Below are 7,500 nucleotides of genomic sequence, written 5' to 3' on the forward strand. Positions count from 1 at the left end.
GGACTGAGTACCCTGCTTATAAGTCCTGCTATGAACATGGATGTCATGAGATTCAGGTAATAAAAGTTTGTGGCAGGCATAACAACTATTTGTGTACGATCTACCGGAATCCTGACATGGATGATTCTATCTTCGATTGTCGTCTTACCATTATGGCTAAGATACAAGAAGATGGTAGAAAGGCCTCTTTTGTCTTTGTTGGTGATTTCCATGCTCACCATAGGGAGTGGTTAAATTTTGTTTCTCCTACTGATCGCCATGGTTAAGAGCTTTAGACTTTGCCTCTGAATTAGGCTGTGAGGAAATCATAAGTGAAGCTTCTCACAGGTCTGGTAATTGCTTGGACCTCGTATACACCGACTCCCCTGGCGTTATAACAAGTAAAGTTGGTTCTCCAGATGGGACATCTGATCATGTCTTGATTTCATTAGTAGTAAAGACTGAGCAGCCTGTCCCTGATGTATCTTACTCATGTAAGATTTATATGAAATCTCAAGCAGACTGGAATGGGGTTTTGCATGATCTTTTAGGCTTGAATTGGTCACAATTGTATAGTAGCATTAATCCTGTAGTCACTTTGAATGAGAACCTAGTCAGCATAATTGATAGGCGTATCCCATCTCGTGTACTAAGGTACCGAGTTAAAGGACAAACCATGGTTCAATGATGGTTGTAGACGTGCTTATTTGGAGAAGCAGGAGGCCTATCATCTTTGGAAGGGTAACATATCAGATTTGACCTGGAATAACTATACTCAGCTTGGAGCTTTTGCTCAAAGATTTTATACTTCAACTGAAAAAGAATACAATTTAACCATAAAAGAAACTCTTTCTGGTACAACCCAGGAGCATAAGTGGTGGACTACCCTTAAATCTTCACTCTTTGTTGTAGATGCAACAGTTCCTCCTTTACTTAAACCAGATGTCTCTCTCACTCGCTGTCCAAAGGAAAAGGCAACCCTCTTGGCAGATGTGTTTGACAGCAAGCAGAGTAATGAGAAACTGAAACTTCCTCATTCCTGTTTTCCTGAGGCTAAACTAACTAGTTAAGCTTTTTGATCTCGTGAAATTAAAGCTCTGTCGATGGACCTTGATGCGTATGGAGTTGTAGATCCAAATAGTATTTTTCCTTTGTTTTTTATAAAGACTGCAGATTTCTTAGCTCAAAGCTATTTGTTATCTTGCGCAAGTTTGCAAGAAGAGGAGCTTTTAGCACTTGTTGGAGAATTGGTAATGTTACTCCACTATGTAAATGTGTGTGTGGTAGCTCAAGTCTAACCGATTACCGCCCAATTTCCATATCTCCCATATTATCTAAAGTTTTTGAACGTCTTTTGGCAAATCGTCTTAATAGGTATTTTAAAGGTAATCATATGTTCCCTAGTTTGCAATTTGGTTTTCGTAAAGGCATTGGAGCATGTGATGCCCTTCTTACACTCTCCAATGCTGTACAGAAATCCCTTGATTATGGTCAGGAAGTTCGTATGATTGACCTTGATTTTAGTGCTGCCTTTGACCATGCTAATCTTGAGGCCCTTGTTTTCGAACTCAAACAGTAGGGAGTGGGTGGGTCGTTTCTTAGGATCATTATTGAGTTTTTAAGTAATAGATCGCAAAGAGTTGTTGCTCATGGGCACCATAGTGAGTATAAGAATGTGATATCTGGTGTGCCTCACGGTAGTGTTCTTGGCCCATTACTTTTCATACTATATACACATGACATGTGGTTTGATCTAGAAAACAAGCTTGTTGCATATGTAGATGATGCTACTCTCTTTGCATCAATTCCATCTCCTGAATGTAGATCTGGGGTTGCTGAATCCCTTAATAGAGATCTAGATAAAATTAGGCATGATGCAAATTATGGGGTACGAAGTTGAATCCTAACAAAACTCAAAGAATGATTGTAAGTAGGTCAAGGACGGTGGCTCCTCAACATCCGGATCTAGGTATTGATAATGTTTCTTTAACTGTGTATGACTCTTAAAATTTTATGTTTGATTCTCGACAGCAAATTTACTTTTGAGAAACACATTAGGTCTGTGTCTTCTTTAATTGCACAAAAAATTGGCTTATTGAGAAAGTCTTTCAAGATTTTTGGTGATCAATCTATTCTGAAGAAGTGTTTTAATTCTTTCATTTTACCTTGTTTCGTGAATTGTTCTCCTGTCTGGTCCTCAGCTGCTGATTCTCATCTTAATTTGTTGGACAGGAACTTACGGTCTATTAAATTTCTTATTCCTGGTCTAGATATCAATATCTGGCAACCGTCGTTCAATTAGTTCATTATGTATGTTGCATAAGATTTTTTATAATTCTGACCATCCTTTACATTCTGAACTTCCCGGACATGTACAAGTTAACAGTTTTATTATTTTATATATTTTCAAGCCTTAGAACTGAAGTCTGTCAACCCTTTATTTCTTGTTATTTTGTATATTTTTCAAGCCTCTGAACTGAAGTCTCTCGACCCTTTTTTTTCTTTTTATTTTGTATATTTTCAAGCCTTTGAACTGAAGTCTGTCAACCCTTTTTTTCTTTTCATTTTGTATATTTTCAAGCCTTTGAATTGAAGTCTGTCAACCCTTTTTTTTCTTTTTATTTTGTATATTTTGAATCCTTTGAGCTGAAGTCTGTCAACCCTTTATTTCTTGTTATTTTGTATATTTTTCAAACCTCTGAACTGAAGTCTGTCAACCCTTTTTTTCTTTTGATTTTGTATATTTCAAGCCTCTGAACTGAAGTCTGTCAACCTTTTATATCGTTTCTTGTTAGCGCCCAAATATCTTTGAGTTAAGCCTGTGTGAGGTTTATGAAGCTGCAGAGGATTTTCAGGCTGTTTATTGCAATATATGTGAAGTGAACGAAGTAGATCTCTGGATTTGCCTCCTGAAAAAAAAAAAAAAAAAAAAAAAAACAAGAATTGAAGGGAACAAAGGAAAACAAGAGGTTTGAAATCTACGAAAGACTCTGCCGAATGTTCAAAGTCGACATCGACGAAGAGCGTAATGTCTGGGAAATTGGGAATCCGGGTTGAAGCGTAAATCTCACTCGGGACTAAACGTAAAACCGCCCTCGTAAAACTGCCGGAGAGATCGTCCTCGATGCTCTGGAAGTAACAGACTTTCCGTCTCTCACTGAAATAAGATATGCCGGATGTAGGTTCATGCGATATGAGGACAATTCTTCTTGGCTAAATGTGGGTATAAAGAACGGTGGGTCGTGCATTGTATATTGTGCATTTGATTGCCATCTCTGATGTTATAAAACGTGGCCACGTTGTATTGATGTCGGGTTATTCTCTTTTCCAAGCGTTGGTCTTTTTTTTTTAAGTTAAGAAGATATTGCTTCTAGCCTTTTGCGATAAATGAAAGTGGGAATTACTTATCTAGTCGTAAAAAGAGCTTAAGACGCGAGAATGTTTTTATTTGTGAGTAATATTTCTTCATCAGTTTTATTGCAAATGCAACAAACATTTCTCTCATCACTTTGAATATTGTTACCTCTATTTTTCCCTGGTGGAGCCCTTGGGCTTATAGCATCCTGTTTTTCAACTTTGATTGTAGTTTAGCTTGTAAAGATAATAATAATAGTGATGATAAAATTTTGGTGAAACATCTGTAATTAACCTTTGCTCAGCTAACTTTAACCTCGCTTCCATTATCTTACGTGCATTCGAATTCTGCCACGGAAATAGTCTTGTATCTAAGCTTTTAGGGTTAATTTTTGTGTTAGTTATTTTATAGTCTAGAATAAATTTTTGAAAGTAGGAATCACATTTTAACGTCTAGAATCTAGACGTTAAAATATGACTCGTTTTATTAAAGATTTTTTGGAGACTGGGACAATTAAATTATAGATTTTATATTATTTTTAGCTCTGCATACGCCATATTATAACATCTGTGTAGAGAGTATGGATTAGAGACAAGTAGATTTGGCTTTTATAGGGCAAGATAAATTATGAGATTTCGATAATGAGGGAATTTCGAAGTGACCCGGGAAAACGAAGGCTGGAAGGAAATTGCTTTAGGGTTAAGTTAAAAATTTAATTTTAAGAATCGAGCTTTTTAGTGACGTTCTCAAAATATTGTAGGTGTGGCGTCCTTTCAAGCATTTCATTTCCACTTTAGTTAATGAGGAACTTTATTTTTTAACTTGATGAAACAATGACAGATACTGTATGAATAGAAAATAGAAAGGGATGGCTCTTTACTGTGAATATACAACTTCAGTAAAGCAGGGGAGACATCAGGGTAATTAACCACAGGAATTGAGAACGAAGAAAGAAGGAAAGAGGAAGAAACGCCACAAATCAAGAGAATAAATATCAAATATGAAAGGATAATTGGTGCGCAAAGTTTAGTAATTATAATGATGAATGGAACTTGAGAGAAAATCAAGTTCTTATATTGTAAAAGACCTAAAATGTTTTTCCGATATAAACCTAAGACGTTTGGAAGTACAAAATGTTTATGGGGTTCGTCTTTCTTCCTCATACCGTAAATTTGAGAAAAGGTTTACCTTCCGGTAGTATGTGTTTAAGTCCCTACGTTTACGGGATGTTTTAATGATACCTAATGTTCCGTGATAATGTGTTTTAAATTACGTTTTTTTTTTTTTTTTTTTTTTTTTTTTTGTGTCTACATGTCTTGGGAACATTAAGATCTTGTCAGTATTTGTGCTCAGAATAGTGAGGGCAAAAATCCATATACTTTTTCTTTCATGATTTAATTTTATCATTCTCTCTCTCTCTCTCTCTCTCTCTCTCTCTCTCTCTCTCTCTCTCTCTCTCTCTCTCTCTCTCTCTCTCTCTCAGTTGGAATGCAAACCATAAAATTTTACCACTTGAAAAGAATAGCGATACCGTCAGTGACCTAGTATTGAAATGGAAATAACATTTCATATGGGTATCCATGTATATGAAAGCAATGGGAAGAAAATAAAGCGAATTTATAGTACCTCAGGGATTTGCGAAAGTAAAGTTTACGGCAATACAGTGCATAAAGCAAAATATAGTTCGCAATCCCCAACACCAGGACTTTATCTCGGAAGTTTAACCAGAGATGGGTTATTTCAATCGTTCGAATATTGACGTACATTTTTGCTTTTGAATATTGTTGATAATTAATTGTCAGAGTAATTCAGATTTTGTTCTATTACAGTAAATACATATGCTGCTAAAACTATATTACCTTACCTTTCAGTTCCTATTCTTTAAAAGACCTCTTTTTTCTTTAATGGAATAAACACGGAAGGTTTATTATTAATGACTCGCTCAAATAATATTTCAGGTCAAATCTTTTTCTGGAGACGATTTTTCCAATGCACCCAGCTATCTCTGTATAATATCTAACTAGGATTATCTGCAGTTAACAGTAGACCTTCTATGCTTTTGTGAATAATTGAACTCCGATTTCTCAACAAAGGTTTCTTAGCGCAATAGTCGTTAAGCTGGAATCACACAAGGCTTTTCTAGGCAGTTGCTGACCTAAATGGAAAGCACGAGCGGTTGGTTGTTGCTCGAGACATTAGCAGCAATTAGCTTCCCGACTGGACAGGAAGCAGCTCGCATAAACCGCAGTCATGACGTCAGATGTAAACGCACAAGATGGCGGCTGCAATTAGGACGTGCTCTTGCTTGGCAATCTTGGGTACAACAAGCCTCAAGAGATAATAAAAATCTGCTTTGTTCATCTTGTGGTAGTTGTAGAAATACATATTACTGCAACAGTTAGGAAATTTCTGGGCGCCATGATGATATCAGCTGATCGGTTTTGTTTACCTTTTATCCCCATTTGCTCCTCGAACTACAAGATCGTAGTGCGATACTACAACACTTTACCTCGCTATCATCGGCTGAAGGTTGGCGAAAACCTCGGACAAAAAATTACTAGTGTGATTCCACCATTAGTCATGAGCTTTGACACAAGTTATGCCGAATTTTGCAATAAATCAGTACCTCCTAAGACTTAGTGGGTTCTTCGCAAACTACTATTTCATTTTTGCCAGAACGTTATCTTGACACAAAGGAAAATGAGAAATGCAATTAGTCTGTATAGGTAGAAGAAAAATTAAAATTTTACTAAATATACACGTGTATTTAGAGCTGAATCACAGAAAACGAAAATGCTGATTAAAAGAGAGACGAGCGTTGGTGTGGGTAGTCTTGTCTGTTACATTTAATCATTCAGTGTTCATTACGTAGATTGCTTTGGATGCATTGTGGATCGGAAAAAAAAGCATCAAATACACAACTCTGTAACCAAACAAGCTGTTCTCCTAGGAAAAAATAAGTCAAATTAAATAGAATTCTAATAAGGGGCTTTATTGAACATTTCTTTCAGGTGAGTTGATTGCCATCGAGAATAGCAAAACTTGCTATTGTTGGTGAATATTTTTCTGTCAGCTGTAACAAAAAAATAAAAAAAAAATGCAGAAACGTATCTCGTGAATCACATGAATTGTTAGGGAAGAATGAATGTAGGATTTTGCAGTGTCAGCCATCATATCTTGGCGGCTATGTGAAGTAATGGAAACGCCATATTTTTAAAAGTTCTGATAATTGAATGTCGTAATGTAGATTTTCATTCATTCACTCCTGGAAGCATTAAGTTATCTGATAAACAATCCCTGCGATTTAAGTTACTGTTTGTTAAGTTTTTATAACTTATGTGGGAAATGTGTATTTTAATGTTGTCACTGTATTAAAATATTTTTATTTTTCCTTGTTTCCTTTCCTCACTGGGCTATTTTCCCTGTTGGGGCCCTTGGGCCTATAGCATCCTCCTTATCCAACTAGGGTTAATAATAATAATAATAATAATAATAATGTGAAGTGGAATGTTGAATGCTTTCGAACGAACATAATAAGATGAGTGTGGAGGTCCTGTAGAGAGTATGGTACCCCTGCTGTACAGGACCAGAAAAGCAGCCTTTAAACTAGTAATTTATAAAAAATAACTAAATGATACCCATTATCCGAGATTAAATACTCTTTTCGATCAACATTAATCGATTGAACATTGGTTCAGTCGGGAAACCCTTAGAACTACCTGTAATTAAAAAGAAAACAGATTAAATGTTTCATATCACGATTCTTTGGAGAATTATTCATGCGTAAGTGTATGCCATTAGCGTATTAACATCCCATATCTCTCTATTGAGTTGGGAATTCATCAAGTAGGCCTAAAGATTCTTCGGCTTTTCAATGCATCAAACATATCTCGTAACGTCTGACACAATGTCCATTGAAGCAAAAGTTTTTAATGTTATGGACAGGAGAACGAGAGCTTCCCAGTCGTCATCGATTTTCTTAATGTATACTTTTATTCTTGATATATGTTTTTATTCTTAATATATATTTTTATTTTTAATATATTTTTATAATTGTTTCCATGATCATCTTTCTATTCGTATTCCCGTTTTATTTTTCTTCAATCGTCGTCATCATTATCATCATCATCATCATCATCTTCACCACCGTTTTTAATTTATACTTT

The sequence above is a fragment of the Palaemon carinicauda genome, chromosome 35 (assembly GCF_036898095.1).
Source record: "Palaemon carinicauda isolate YSFRI2023 chromosome 35, ASM3689809v2, whole genome shotgun sequence".
NCBI classification, from domain to species: Eukaryota; Metazoa; Arthropoda; class Malacostraca; order Decapoda; family Palaemonidae; genus Palaemon; species Palaemon carinicauda.